The following is a 15585-nucleotide window of genomic DNA, read 5'->3' on the forward strand; positions in this document are numbered from 1 at the left end:
TCGACCACCAAGACCCCACCACCAGCAAAGACTCGCCGCAGAGGCAACAGAGAAGATTCAACAGCGGACCAGAGGACAGATGGAAGCAGCGTGCGAGGTGACCATCCCGGATGGAGACCCTGAGACAACCGAGATCCAGAGAATTGGACCTGCAGCTCAGTTGAGTTCAGCGGCATGGGTAGCATTAAGAATCTTGGGATTATTGTAGATGGAGTAATTTAAAGGGGGTAACTGTTTTACTCTTTTTAATAAAAAATGTGGTTGAATTATAAACTTGTATTTGTCCTTTGCTCATCTCGCAAATAAGGATACCTGGGTGAAACGTTTGAATAATAGATTGGTCAAAGTGTCTGCAGTTTTACAGACAACAATACATATATACAGGAAAGGGTACAGGCAAGGAGCTAGCTCCATATCTAGATCTTAACACATCTCCGGCCAACACCACACTAACCCTCAATCTGGGTCATGTTCTTTCTTACATCACTATGAGGGCCATACCATAGTCAATCCCAGATTAACCCTGTATGTACCAGACCCTTCTACTACACCTCCTCCTTTGTTTACCTCAAGTCTTGCATTGTCATAAGTCGTATGCATTTACTTTATTGTTATAACCTTAATGTTATTCCAGTATTATTGTTATTACTGTATTAGCATGAACAACATTCTAGGCACCCCAACTGCCCCCTTTAAGTCCTTGAACTAGAGGTTAAGGGGGTCTGGAGGCTTTAAAACTCTTTCACACATCTCGTTCGTTGCTCTGTGGGAGAGTGTTAGGATCTGTTGGTTCTGGTTCTTGTTGTTGGCTTGGAGGTTACACTCCCATTTGGGTTTGCTTTCAGTTCTTAATTCCATTGCTTTATGTTGAACCACACCTGGTAGGTACGTCCGTTGTGATGACGCAATTCCTGTTACTCCGCGTAGTTTCTTGTGGGTGGATAAAGGTAGTATTTGTCTCCTTGGTGCTGCTTTTACTTCTTCTTTCTCCATGTGTCATCTGGAAGTCCTTTGAGGCAGAGGAAGAGCTTTCCATTGCTGAGAAGAAGACTGAGTGCTATGCTCGCCTCTGAGTTTTGTTTTGTTGATGGTGATGGGCCTATAACCCAGTTGCAGCATCCCTTGTATTTGTGGCATGCTGACGGGAGATTGTAGTATGTGGCCAACAGGTGTACCAGTGTTGTATTTGGAAGTAAAGGTTTTAGAACCGGCACGGGTTTTAGGGGGTAGAGATGATTAACTGCCCCGTGGATTTTGCTGAATATGAGCTATAAGGGGGCGGGGGTCCTTTAACAGTACATGGCCTTGTACAAATAAGGTCGGCCAGTAAGACACCAACTATAGAAGACCCAGTAGAGAACTACTGGAGCTGTACATAATAGTAATCGTAAAATAAAGTAAGTTTTTATTTCAACCTACTCAGTGTGGACTCTTCATTGTCCTTGCATGAAAAGCCTTCTCAGAGTTTTTAAAAAATGCATTCATGGGATGTGGGCATCACTGGCTGGGTCAGCATTTATTGCCCATCTCCAATTGCCCTTGAGAAGGTGGGTATAAGCTGCTTCTTGAGCCACTGCATTCCGCATGTTCCAGACTGCTGATAATTCACTGCTACCATTTTCATCGGAGATGCAATGGTAATCTTGTGGCCGGTTGGTTGGTCTGACCATTAGGTTCTTTCCAGCACCTGGAATGACAATGAACAAACCTGCTCCGCAAAGAGAGATTGAAGGTGAAATCTGGGTCTGGCTCTTTAGTGTGTGAGCACTCAGGACCGTACTGTTCTGGTTGGTTGACATCAATGGTGGTCTTGACATCCTCCGCCCCCTGGAGGAGATCCAGGGCGATGTAGACATCCCTGCTCAGAAGAGAGAAAGGCTGGTTATGGTTGATATACATCAGCTCAATGCTTTATTTGCTGCTGCACCTCAGTGGCTCCAGGATCATGCTGATGATCAGGAGCCAGACTCCCGCTGTCCCATAAAGCGGTGTGTTCTGTTGATTGAAGTTGGAGGCCTTTGAGCCACGGTTCCTTGTCTGTCAGGACTGTGTCATTATCCCCTGAATGCAATTTAAAATTTGTCATATGACCATTTATAAGGATGTCAGCATTCCAAAATGAAGAACCATAATCTTTGACATCTCCCCAGAACCATGTCTGTGTGTCCTCTGGGTTTTCAGTCTCTATCTCATGGATTATGTTTGGGTTATCGTTGCTGGAGTTCTGACTTGCAAAGTTTACCAAAATGTCACTGTCTATTCATAGAATCCCTACAGTGCAGAAGGAGGCAATTTGGCCCATCGAATCAGCACCGACCCTTCAACAGACCACCCGACCTAAGCCCAATCCCCCACACTATCTCTGCAAACACACTCAAACTTTGGACACTAAGAGGCAATTTAGCAGGGCCAATCCACCTAACCTGCACACCTTTGGACTGTGGGAGGAAACCGCAACATGGAGGAAACCCATGCAGACATGGGGAGGATGTGCAAACTCCACACAGACAGTCGGCCAAGGTCGGAATCGAACCTGGGTCCCTGGTGCTGTGAGGTGGCAATGCTGTGCCAACATGCCACCCGTTGCAGTGAAAGCTTTGGGTTGGGCTTTACTTGCAGGACACTCATCTCTCCTGTGAGGGCACTTCACAAGATAACGTTGGCAAGGTCGGTCTGCTGGGTGGTTCAGGAATTCCTTTCCCTGACTTGAATTGTCCCTGCATGTGAGTGACCAGATAAACTAGATTGAGGTTTGATCTGTGACCCCCTACTACCTGCTGTATTCTCTCCTGTTAGTTGTCCAGTGTTGCTCACATAGTGCAGACAGTGTAACTGACTTGATTGCCTTGTCTAGCGTTAGACCATCTTTAGCTTCTCGGAGGTTAGAGAGTGAATTGTCTGCAACACCAACCACAATTCTGGCATGGTTGCTCAGACTTTGTCTCCCTATTCACACCCTTCAGTCATCTTGTGGAGATTAATCATGAAGGAAATAATAGGATCTCCAGGCATCAGCCTCTCTTCCAATATTTTGTTGGCTATTAAGTTGAAATAAATATTAAAAGATTTTTAAATCTGCTCAAATTTAAAAAAATACATTTAGAGCACTCAACTTACTTTTTCCAATTAAGGGGCAATTTAGCATGGCCAATCCACCTACCCTGCACATCTTTGGGTTGTTGGGTCGAAACTTACATAAACACGGGGAGAATGTGCAAACTCTACATAGACAGTGACCCAGAGCCAGGATAGAACCTGGGACCTTGGTGCCGTGAGACAGCAATGCTACTCACTGCGCCACCGTGCTGCCCCTAATCTCCTCAAATTTGGCAGATGACCCATTAATATCCTGTCATGCAATGATGTCATCTGCAATTGACCCTATTGAGTAAAGAGTGCATTTACTGTTCCTCTTCTGATTTTTTCATTTAAACCTGAAGCAATGCTGTATCTTAAAAATATTTCCCCCGAAGTCGGAGACCTGGCTATCTGACATGGCTAACTTTCTCTGTTTGGAAAAAAATCAAGTTCGCCCTGAGAGGGTCAAGGTTAGGATTTGCCTGGAGGTGGCAGCCATTCATCGACTTCTTTCGGGAGAATTAACCGTCAGCAGAAGGGGAGGGAGGCGGACGTGAGGGTAGTTTAGTGTAGAGTAGGCAAGAAAAGGTGGGACCTGTTAGGAAGGAAGTTGGCTTTTGCACTATGTTTATATTTGTATTTACACTATTTCTTCTGTTATTGTTATAAAATCATAAATACCTCAATAAAATGTTTATTAAAAAAAAATCTTTTCCTCCATAAACTCCAATTTTGTGACCGGTCCAGGCCTTGGCTGTGTCCCAGTGGAGTTGGAAGTGTGGAATTGTGATTCATGTTGAAGATGTTTAAAGTGGGGGCAGCAGGGTGGCACAGTGGTTAGCACTGCTGCCTCATGGTGCTGAGGACCCGGGTTTGATCCCGTCACCGGGTCACTGTCCCTGTGGAGTTTGCACATTCTCTCAGTGTTGAGTTGAAAAAAAAGAATCGAGTACTTGCAATTGAAACAAAAAGATTTTTAAAGTGTAGGTACAGCTCCAAGAGTTTACAGGTTTCCAAGGAGGCTTTGCCGTTCATGGGAGAACAATGGGTATCTGGCACTTGCCGGTTTTGGCAAGCTTCACAAAATGGCAGTGGCGTGCTTCTGGAAGAAGATTGTTTAACAATGGTGCTTGGGTCAGATGTCTGCTGACTAGATTTATTCAGTGAAGAAGCACTGCATCTAGTGAGGATTTTATAATTTTGTTTTCTATAAATTTAGAGTACCCAGTTCATTTTTTCCAATTAAGGGTCAATTTAGCGTGGCCAATCCACCTACCCTCCACATCTTTGGTTTGTGAGGGTGAAATCCACGGAAACACGGGGAGAATGAGCAAACTCCACACGGACAGTGACCCAGACTCCGGATCGAACCTGGGTCCTCGACGTCGTGAGGCAGCAGTGGTAACCACTGTGCCACTATGCTGCCCCTCGAAAAATTTAAATTAACCACAGGCTTGCTATTTTAGGATTCAGACTGTCACATGGTTCCCAAGAATTGAGTAAGTTAATCATTTTTGTTCCTTTTCAACTTGGAGGTCACATGCTGAGGCTCAGATCTGGAGATCAAGATTTGTGATGGATTTCGCTCAAATGGTGCTTCTGACTGAATTTAGTTAAAAGGGCTCCTCAGGACTGGTTGCAGCCCCACAACCCAAAAAGATGTGCAGGGTTGGTCGATTGGCCACGCTATATTGCCGCTTAATTGGAAAAAAAAAATTGGGTACTCTAAAATTATAAAAAAGACGAAAGATTCCATCTGAGATTCTCCGAGCCTGCGCCGTGTCGGAGAGTCGCCGGTGACGCCGGAAATTCCCGCCATGCCGCTCCGACGCCGGGACGCGATTCTCCGATGACCAGAGAATCGGCACCAGTCGTGCGCGCACGCGTGCTGTCGACACAGCGCTGGTTGCGGTGATTCTCTGCGGTCGACCAGCCAAGTTCCCGCTGATTTCTGCCAGCGTGGTTCCAACCTGGTACCAATCGGCGGGAGCTCGGACCCACGGTGGCCGTTCTGGTGGGGGATCAGACTCCAGGGATTCAGATGTCTGCTGACTAGATTTATTCAGTGAAGAAGCACTGCATCTAGTGAGGATTTTATAATTTTGTTTTCTAAAAATTTAGAATCCTGGCCTGCACGACGGCCAGGCCCACGATCGGGGGCTACCGATTGACAGGCGAGCGTGATCTGGAGGGGGCCTACCTCCGTCCGCGAAGGCCCACTGTGTCGCTACGACATGTTGCACGGCGCCGACGTGGAAATGGCCACCACGCGCATACACCAGCGCAGAAACGGCCTCCATTGCATACACCAGCGCAGAAACGGCCTCCATTGCATACGCCAGCGCAGAAACGGCCTCCATTGCATACGCCAGCGCAGAAACGGCCTCCATTGCATACACCAGCGCAGAAACGGCCTCCATTGCATACGCCAGCGCAGAAACGGCCACCACATGCATGCGGCGGCGCGGAAACAGCCACCACGCCCATGCGCCTGTGCGGAAATGGCCACCACGCACATGCGCCTGTGCGGAAATGGCCACCACGCACATGCGCCTGTGCGGAAATGGCCACCACGCACATGCGTGGACTCACGCCGGCAGTGCAGGGCCGCGTATCGGCGGTGGAGCAGCGTGCAGCACTCTGGCACCGTGCTGGCCTCCTGTGGCCCACTGAATCACTGGGTCAAGAGGCCGTTGATGCCGGCGTGAAACACTCCTGTGTTTACGTCGGTGTCAACACTTAGCCGAGATTTTGGAGAGAGATTTTGGAAACGGTCTGCTGTTTGCGAACTTGAAGAGCTTGAAAGCCGATGTAATATTTTTGCAGGAGACAGACATGAGGGTTCGGGACCAGACGAGGCTAAGTGAAGGATGGGTGGGGCAGGCGATCCATTCAAATTATGGTACGAGGTCGGGAAGGGTGGCAATCTTGTTCAACAAGAGGCTGGCCTATACTGCAGCCAGTATTTTGTCGGACCCTGGGGGATGATATGTGGTGGCGAATGGAGTTTTGGTAAGGCACCAGTAGTTTTAGTAACATGTATACTCCGAATTGGGATGACATGGATTTTATCAAGAAACCCGTGGAAGTTTCTTCTCACCCAAGAGGGCGTTTTCCTTCTTCTCACACTTGCATCGGGTGTTCTCCCGAATCGGCGTTTTGTGGTGGGGAAATCGGTACTCCTGGGGATGGTGGGGGCTGAGGACATGGTGACAGTAGTACCAGACCATGTACCACATTATGTGGATGTGAGGCTGGAAGCGGTGTAGCCCATGCTCCGCCGCCCTTCCCCACCACCATTGGGACACTCCTGGCAAACAAGGCCTTCTGTGGGAATGTAGTCTTGGCCATAGGGAACTACGTAGATTCCAGATGGGGAAGTCAAATCCTCCATATTCTGGAAAGCGTTGAAGGTGGTTGTGGTGAATCACAATCCTAGTAATTCACACTGTGTTATATTGTATGTATTGTGTCTTTGTAAGCTCGGTATACGAGCAGTTGCGCGGCTCTGCCCATAGGGGGAGATGAGGAGTTTGTACTGGGCTCCACCCTTGGTTCCGCCCATGGCTCCTCCCACTAACCGGAAGTATAAAGATCTGCAGTTGTGAGCCTGCTGCCAGTTCATCTCGTCGCAGGCAGGCTCAGTTGTAAGACTATTAAAACCACTGTTCACTTCCTATCACGTGTCTTGTGAATTGATGGTCACAATTTAATTTAGCGCTGCCAATCCACCTACCCTGCACATCTTTGGGTTGTGGGGGTGAGACCCATGCAGACACAAGGAGAATGGGCAAACCCCACATGGACAGTGACCCGGGGCCAGGATCGAAAACAAACAAAAAATAAACAAGGGAAGGAAATCTGCCAACCTTACCTGGCTTGGTTACAGAGGAGGTATTTTGCTCCTGACCCTTAGAAAGGTAGTTGATTCTTAAATGCCCTCGTAGTCACTCAATTTATGGATGGGCGACTAATGCTAGGCTTGCCAGTGACACTCACATTCCATTAAAGAATAAAGAAAGACAAAGCATCCTACTTGATTGGCACCCCTTCCACACTCCCTCCACCATTGACACCAGTGGCAGCTGTGTGCACCATCTACAAGATGCACTGCAGGCACTCACCAAGACTTCTTCAACAGCAACTTCTAAACCCGCAACCTCTACCAGCTAGGAGGACAAGGGCAGCAGACGCATGGGAACATCACCACCTGCAAGTAGTCCTCGAAACCACTCACCATCTTGACTTGGAACTATATCGCTGGGCCAAAACCCTGGGACTCCCTCCCTAACAGCACTCTGGACGTACCTCACCACAGTTCAACAGCAGCTCACCACCACCTTCTCAAGGGGAATTAGAAATGGACAATAAATGGCCTAACCTGTGGATTCATAAATTAACAAAGAGGCTGGAAAGAAGAGCAAAATTCCACTTTGTTACCAAGATTAGCTTTAATTTAATAGGAAATGGTCCCTAAGAATCACGGCAAAATCTTATTCAGGATTCAGTTTGCTGAATTGTATTGTATTGCTTCCAGAGATAAGGAAATATTGGATATTTCATATTGAATCACAATACTGTTAGTCCATAATAATGAAAACAAGACAGAAACATATTTAGGTATTTCTATGCAACATTTTTCACTGATGCTCGTCAATGGAAGAGGATGTTTAGGTATCAACAGCATTTCAAAGATCTTGGGCTGAATTACCTGCCACCCGCCACCGATAGCGGAATTCCCAATGTAGCGGAGACTCCGTAGAATTCTATGGTTCTATTCTACGGTTCCAGGAAACCCACGCAGACATGGGGAGAATGTGCAAACATCACACAGTCACCCAAGGCCAGAATTCAACACAAGTCCCAGGTGTTCTGAGGCAGCAGTGCTAACCAGTGTGCCACTGTATTACCCGCATTATTATGTTCCTGTCTTATTTACTTAAATTATCTTATTTATTTATAATTATCTCATAATTAAATGTTGTGTTTTGATGTTTTAGTAAGACACTTGTAGAATCTTGTAAAGTTTGATGGAAAATATTTATTATTAAAAATAATTTTGAGTACCAAACTTTGAAACCATTTAACTTGACGTCTAACTTTATCAGCTGAAGAATGACATTTTGTGTAATAACCTCAACTTTTACATATTTCTTGCAATAAAATATATTTTCTCACTTAAATACAACAGTCAATAAAATGGGTTTTTAGGGCAGCACGGTGGCGCAGTGAGTTAGCACTGTGGCCTCACGGCGCTGAGGTCCCAGGTTCGATCCCGGCTCTGGGTCACTGTCCGTGTGGAGTTTGCACATTCTCTCCGTGTCTGCGTGGGTTTCGCCCCCACAACCCAAAAACGTGCCAGCTAGGTGGATTGGCCACTCTAAATTTCCCCTTAATTGGAAAAATGATTGGGTACACTAAAAAAATAAATAAATAAATAAATAAATAAAAACAAAAAAACAAAAATGGGTTTTTCCACATGGGCGACAGGTGGCCCAGCGGTTAGCACTGTTGCTTCAGGGTGCCAGGTTCAATTCCCGGCTCGGGTCACTGTTTGTACGGGGTCTGCATGTTCTCCCTGTGTCTGCGTGGGTTTCCTCCGGGTGCTCCGGTTTCCTCCAACAAGTCCCGAAAGAAGCGCTTGTAAGGTAATTTCAAAATTAATAATAATCTTCAATAGTTAATTTTAAACATTCATACTTTTGCTGTGTGTCTTCACACACACAGAACAGACGTAAGGTAGTCGCATGTTCAGGACTCAGACTCTGATGGATATTCTGTACTGATGGGGTTCGAGAATTTGGGGGTAGAATTTAATAGCCCAAGGGCAGCACTGCTGCCTCAAGGCACCAAGGACCCGGGTTCGATCCCAGCCCCGGGTCACTGTCTGTGTGGAGTTTGCACATCCTCCCCATATCTGCGTGGGTCTAACCCCCACAACGCAAAGGGGGCGCAAACCACGTAAACATGGGGAGAATGTGCAAACTCCACACAGACAGTGACCCAGAGCTGGGATCGAACCTGGGATCTCAGCACTGTGAGGCAGCAGTGCTACCACTGCGCCACCGTGCTGCCCTGTACAAGCAAATATATTGAAATATTCGTCATTAAGTTTTTTTTTCCTTCATTTCGCACCACACATATTGCCTGGATATATTATTCCATGCAGCTTCTTTTTTAAAATAAATTTAGAGTACCCAATTCTTTTTTTTTTCCAATTAAAGAGCAATTTAGAGTGGCCAAACCATCTACCCAGCACATCTTTGGGTTGTGGGGGTGAGACCCACACAGATATGGGGAGGATGTGCAAACTCCACACGGACAGTGACCCTGGGCCGGGATCGAACCCTGGTCCTCAGTGCTAACCACTGCGCCACCGTGCCACCTCCATGCAGCTTCTTAAAGGCAAATGTTTGGCACTTGCAATATTTTAATGTCAGTACAGTAGCATCTGCAAAAATAACTGCACAAATATTGCAAAGAAGAATCCTCAAACTGTGGTGAGACATAATTTTTAAAAAATATATATCAATTTCACAATAAAGTGAACTTGATCTACCACTACCAGCATCAAATATTGCCTGGTAGGAAAACCCACCTTTCCTTCACGGTACGAAGGTTTGGATATGTCATTTTTGTTGGTCGATACAGGGTGCAATTTAAGTGAGATCTTTTACTGGGGCTCAAACCTAATTCCATGATGCTGATGGGCTATGCAGATGTCGGTAAAGCATTACCATCGAGTCACTAGCGACATTGAAACGACCCTCAGGAATGTGATGAAGGATGGGTGAATGGGTTGAGTTGGGTGGACAAACTGAGCCAGACAGGGTGGATGATCAGGCTTGGAAGGATGAACCATTGGGCTGGAGGTAAATGCATCAGTGGTGGTGGTGGGGGTGGGGTAGATATTGATGGCTAGTGGGTGTGTGGTAAAGTGGGGAGGAAGTGGAGGCTGGGGTTGAGAGTGGCCCATGTTCTTTTAATGTGGGGCAAAGAGGAGCATACCTGTTCCATATTGAGGTAGGGGCCAGCTTGCCCATTAGCGCCACATTGTGCTATGTAGGTTCAGCCCTTAGCAAGTGTTGGGACATACGAAAATTGACAAGCTCTGCCAATCACACAGGACCTAACTTGAATAAACAGTTCTGGCTGTTAAATGTTCCTGACATGTAGTCCTGCTGCCAGTGTACCAAATTGTTGGCCATGTACTACTTGTTGAAAATGGGTACCTGCTTTTCTGTCTGCCATATTGGGAGCTTACGGGTGGCATGTGGCACAGTGGTTAGCACTGCAGCCTATGGCGCTGAGGACCCGAGTTCGAATCCCGGACCTGGGTCACTGTCAGTGTGGAGTTTTCACATTCTCCCTGTGTCTGCGTGGATTTCACCCTACAACCCGAAGATGTGCAGGGTAGGTGGATTGGCCACATTAAATTGCCCCATAATTAAAAAAAAAAATAATTGGGTACTTTAAATTTTAAAAAAAAATATTGGGAGTTTATTTGGCTAACATCACCTGCAAAATGGGCGTGGAATGGTTGGATTTCTGGGCCTCTGAGTTTCGATAGTCCCAAAACATTGTGGCTTGAACCAACTCTACAGGCTTCTCCCACTCGTTCTTTTTTTAAATGTAAATAAGATATAAAAAAAAATAAACTTTCGTTTTCTTGAAGAAAAGCAAACTAGAATAATGAAAGTAATTTAAAACGAACATGTAGTACAGACGCGTCCCTATGAACAGTGATTCAATATGTTTTCCATCTGTATTTAATAATCTTTGGCATTACTACTGGGTTAATCACATCCTTTCTTCTTTGATTTGGCTGGAGTCAGGGCCTTGTGGAATCCATTGCGTTATAGCTTCAACATATTGTATTAGTTTACTTTTCTACGAAAGATGAAGCTCTCCTGAAACAGGATTTCATTGAGCAAGTTTTGGCTGCTTGTTCCCACATGTTTGTTCAGTACATCAATGCTCTCTGTTTATCAGATGGTGGGATAGATTTTCAACCTGGCGTCTGAACATGAAAACTGACATTTGGGTTTAGTCGCTCATTGGCTGATTTTCATTGCTGTCAATCGACAAAGTCAGTTTTTTCAGGAAGTTGAGAATCTACTCTACAAACTCTAGAAATGGAATGTTGACAATGTCTTGTTTTGTGCATATTGACTGATGGATTATGGCGTAGGTGTGGCCTTGAGTTTTATCAGATCTCTCCAGTCTTGCTTGGATCAGACACCTTGGGCTGGATTTTAAAGCCCCTCGCCAGATGTGTTTTCGGTGGGGGATACATAAAATATAGTAGATGGCAAGCGCACCGCCTAGCCGCGCACCCCAGAGCTGACCCGACAACATGGTACATAGCTGGACACCTGCCATATTTAAATAAAAAAGGGTGTTAACAAGCCCATTGCCCTGGATAATACATGGTCTATGCTATAATACCGTTGGCATGGCAGGCAGGCAAGCCATTTTTGAAACGTTTGTCTGGCTGTTTAGGCAGGCGAGATCTTCTGGTCCTGCTCACTGGGGGGTGCACCTGCTGCTTACGCACCCTCACTGAGGGGTGCACCTGCTGCTTACGCACCCTCACTGAGGGGTGCACCTGCTGCTTACGCACCCTCACTGAGGGGTGCACCTGCTGCTTACGCACCCTCACTGAGGGGTGCACCTGCTGCTTGTGACCCTCACTGAGGGGTGCACCTGCTGCTTACGCACCCTCACTGAGGGGTGCACCTGCTGCTTGTGACCCTCGCTGAGGGGCGCACCTGCTGCTTGTGACCCTCACTGAGGGGCGCACCTGCTGCTTACGCACCCTCGCTGAGGGGCGCACCTGCTGCTTGTGACCCTCACTGAGGGGTGCACCTGCTGCTTGTGACCCTCACTGAGGGGTGCACCTGCTGCTTACGCACCCTCACTGAGGGGTGCACCTGCTGCTTGTGACCCTCACTGAGGGACGCACCTGCTGCTTACGCACCCTCACTGAGGGGTGCACCTGCTGCTTACGCACCCTCACTGAGGGACGCACCTGCTGCTTACGCACCCTCGCTGAGGGGTGCACCTGCTGCTTACGCACCCTCACTGAGGGGTGCACCTGCTGCTTACGCACCCTCACTGAGGGGTGCACCTGCTGCTTGAGCACCCTCACTGAGGGGTGCACCTGCTGCTTGTGACCCTCACTGAGGGGTGCACCTGCTGCTTGTGACCCTCACTGAGGGGTGCACCTGCTGCTTACGCACCCTCACTGAGGGGTGCACCTGCTGCCTGAGCACCCTCACTGAGGGGTGCAGCTGCTGCTTACGCACCCTCACTGAGGGGTGCACCTGCTGCTTACGCACCCTCACTGAGGGGTGCACCTGCTGCTTACGCACCCTCACTGAGGGGTGCACCTGCTGCTTACGCACCCTCACTGAGGGGTGCACCTGCTGCTTACGCACCCTCACTGAGGGGTGCACCTGCTGCTTGTGCACCCTCTGTGGTGAATGTGATTCAAACCGGATTATAATCTGTATATACATGTGTCTGTATTGTAAGTGCAGTTGCACTACCTGTCCTCCAGGGGGAGTAGCTCTGGGAATGCTCGAGTTGTATGGGGCTTCTCCCTTGGCTCTGCCCAGGAGTCCTCCCCCGGAAGCTCCTGTATAAAAGCTCAGTGCCACATGGTCAGCCGGCCAGTTCACCGAAAGTTCAATGGCTAACCGGCTGGCTCTGTTGTGAGTATATTAAAACCGCTATTCTAATCCTACAAGCATGTGTCCGTAGAATTGTTGGTTCCAACAATTTAATATACTCAGGAAACAGTCGAAGAAATCATGGAAGCAGCCCTCAAGCCCGGACGCCTAGAACTCGATCCATAGGATGCAGAGGCTAAGGAAATTTTTTCCCACTGGCTGAGGTGTTTTAAAGCCTACCTGGCAGAAGCCAGCACCACCGGAACAACGGAGGAACAAAAACTCAGCCTACTGCATGCGAGGGTAAGCCACAGAATCTCCACACAGCTAAATCCGGCCGGTTCTTACACCGCAGCGCTGGTAATATTGGACAAAATGTACGTTAGGCCCATTAACGTGTTTTATGCACGCCACGTGTTTACGATCCGCCGTCATCGGCCTACAGAAATGCTAACCGAGTTTGTAAGGGAATTGAACAATCTTTCCAATGACTGTAATTATCAAGCCGTTACTGCGGTTGAACATAGGGAGCTTGCTGTGCGGGACGTTTTCGTAGCGGGCCTTAGGTCTAACTATGTGCGCCAAAGACTGCTAGAAAAGGGGGCCCAGAACTTAGACACTACTGTGGAGGATGCTACCACTATGGAAGTTTCCTTCCGCAGCCTCACCTCGTTTCCCGCGGACTCCGCAACCTCATCGTGGACCCCCGACCAACAGTCCCCCCAAGCCTGTGCCGCACGGCCCCCCCAGCTACCGCGCTGCCAAATCCAGTTACTCTGCTGCCCCAGCCAGTTACTCTGCTGCCCCAGCCAGCTACTCAGCTGCCCCAGCCTGCCATTTCTGTGGCCAAAGCCAGCACCCACGGCAGCACTGCCCGGCCCGTAACGCGACCTGCAGCAGCTGCGGGCGAAAAGGACACTATGCCAGAGTGTGTCTGGCGAAGAAAGCCCCAGCCTCTGACCCTCCCACGGCTCAAAGCACCCGTTCCCTGAATTCACAGGCCTCGAAATGCTGCAGCCTGTATGCCGACTCCGCCCTCACCCGACATGTGCGACTCATGGGGGCGGCTATCTTGGCAATCCTCCTCCATGCGGCCGGCCATGTGCGACTCATGGGGGCAGCCATCTTGGCAATCCTCCTCCATGCGGCCGGCCATGTGCGACTCATGGGGCGACCATCTTGGGATCCATCCCCTTCAAACTCTGAAACTCACCTCGACGACTACGAACTCAGAGGGCAGTCATCACGGGGCCACTCCAGCACAGCTGATCGAGCCGCCGACTACCCGCAACTCAGTGCAGTCACCCTGGATCAGTCCCGCCCCAAGTACCTACGAAGTTCGATGGCGGAGGTCCAGATCAACGGGTACAGCACGCCATGCCTCTTTGACTCCGGAAACACCGAGAGCTTTATACATCCAGAGCTGGTAAGATGCTGTTCGCTTTCTATTTTTCCGGTGAGCCAAACTATCGCCCTCGCTTCGGACTCCCACTCAGTCCAAATCCAAGGACACACCGTTGCTACGCTCACAATTCGAGGCGCTAGTTATTCTAAATGTAATCTTTATGTCCTGCTGACCCTCCGGTCTAGAAAACTCCAAGTCTCCCAATGGCAAGAAGCCCTCCCAGACGCGCTCCACGCAATTAGATCCCTCCTCTGTACAGCTACAAATCAAACCCCTCACGAGCGACTCTTCAATTTTTCTAGGGGCACTACCACGGAGGACACCAGGCCCGGTCCTCCTGAGGAAGCACGTCAGGGGGCACAAAACTGACCCCCTTGTTGAAAAGGTGTGCCTCCTCCATTCCAACCCCCAGTACGCATTCGTGGAGCTCCCGGACGGTCGCCAGGACACAGTATCCCTTCGGGACCTGGCACCCGCTGGATCCAGCCCCCCCCACCCCCGCTGAGGAACCCCTTACCCCGTTCCCTATGCTGCCGCCCCCTCGCGCCCCCGATTCCGCAAGCTCACCCCACCGGTTCCACGAGCCAGAACGAGCCCACCCCCAGCGCCCCCAGTCTCCGGTCGAGCCAGAGGTGTATAAAGTTCAGATGGGACCCGCCCCGGAGTCTGCCATCGTACCCCAGCTCTCAACACCCACCCAGCCACCGCAAGGGGCTGCAACCCCAGTGCTCCGCAGATCGAAAAGAACAATTCGTCCACCGGATAGACTAAATCTGTGAGCCACCACCCCCGCTGGACTCGATTTTTCACAGTGGGTGAATGTGGTGAATGTGATTCACACCGGATTGTAATCTGTATATACATGTGTCTGTATTGTACGTGCAGTTGCACTACCTGTCCTCCAGGGGGAGTAGCTCTGGGAATGCTCGAGTTGTATGGGGCTTCTCCCTTGGCTCTGCCCAGGACTCCTCCCCTGGAAGCTCCTGTATAAAAGCTCAGTGCCACATGGTCAGCCGGCCAGTTCACCGAAAGTTCAATGGCTAATAGGCTGGCTCTGTTGTGAGTATATTAAAACCGCTATTCTAATCCTACAAGCACGTGTCCGTAGAATTGTTGGTTCCAACACCCTCACTGAGGGGTGCACCTGCTGCTTACGCACCCTCACTGAGGGGTGCACCTGCTGCTTACGCACCCTCACTGAGGGGTGCACCTGCTACTTGTGACCCTCACTGAGGGGTGCACCTGCTGCTTGTGACCCTCACTGAGGGGTGCACCTGCTGCTTACGCACCCTCACTGGGGGGTGCACCTGCTGCTTACGCACCCTCACTGAGGGGTGCACCTGCTGCTTACGCACCCTCACTGAGGGGTGCACCTGCTGCTTACGCACCCTCACTGAGGGGTGCACCTGCTGCTTACGCACCCTCACT

General features: G+C 49.2%; 1 long non-coding RNA gene across 1 annotated transcript; it reads right to left on the bottom strand.

Moving 5' to 3' along the window:
* Positions 1–590: 590 nt before the first annotated feature.
* LOC119977612 lies at positions 591–10980 on the bottom strand. The gene is made up of 2 exons (XR_005463236.1): positions 10793–10980; positions 591–1858 (listed from the first exon to the last, which is right to left on the bottom strand). It is a non-coding gene; the product is annotated as an uncharacterized LOC119977612 (long non-coding RNA).
* Between the last annotated feature and the right edge of the window lie 4605 nt (positions 10981–15585).

This window comes from Scyliorhinus canicula, chromosome 14 (assembly GCF_902713615.1).
Source record: "Scyliorhinus canicula chromosome 14, sScyCan1.1, whole genome shotgun sequence".
NCBI classification, from domain to species: Eukaryota; Metazoa; Chordata; class Chondrichthyes; order Carcharhiniformes; family Scyliorhinidae; genus Scyliorhinus; species Scyliorhinus canicula.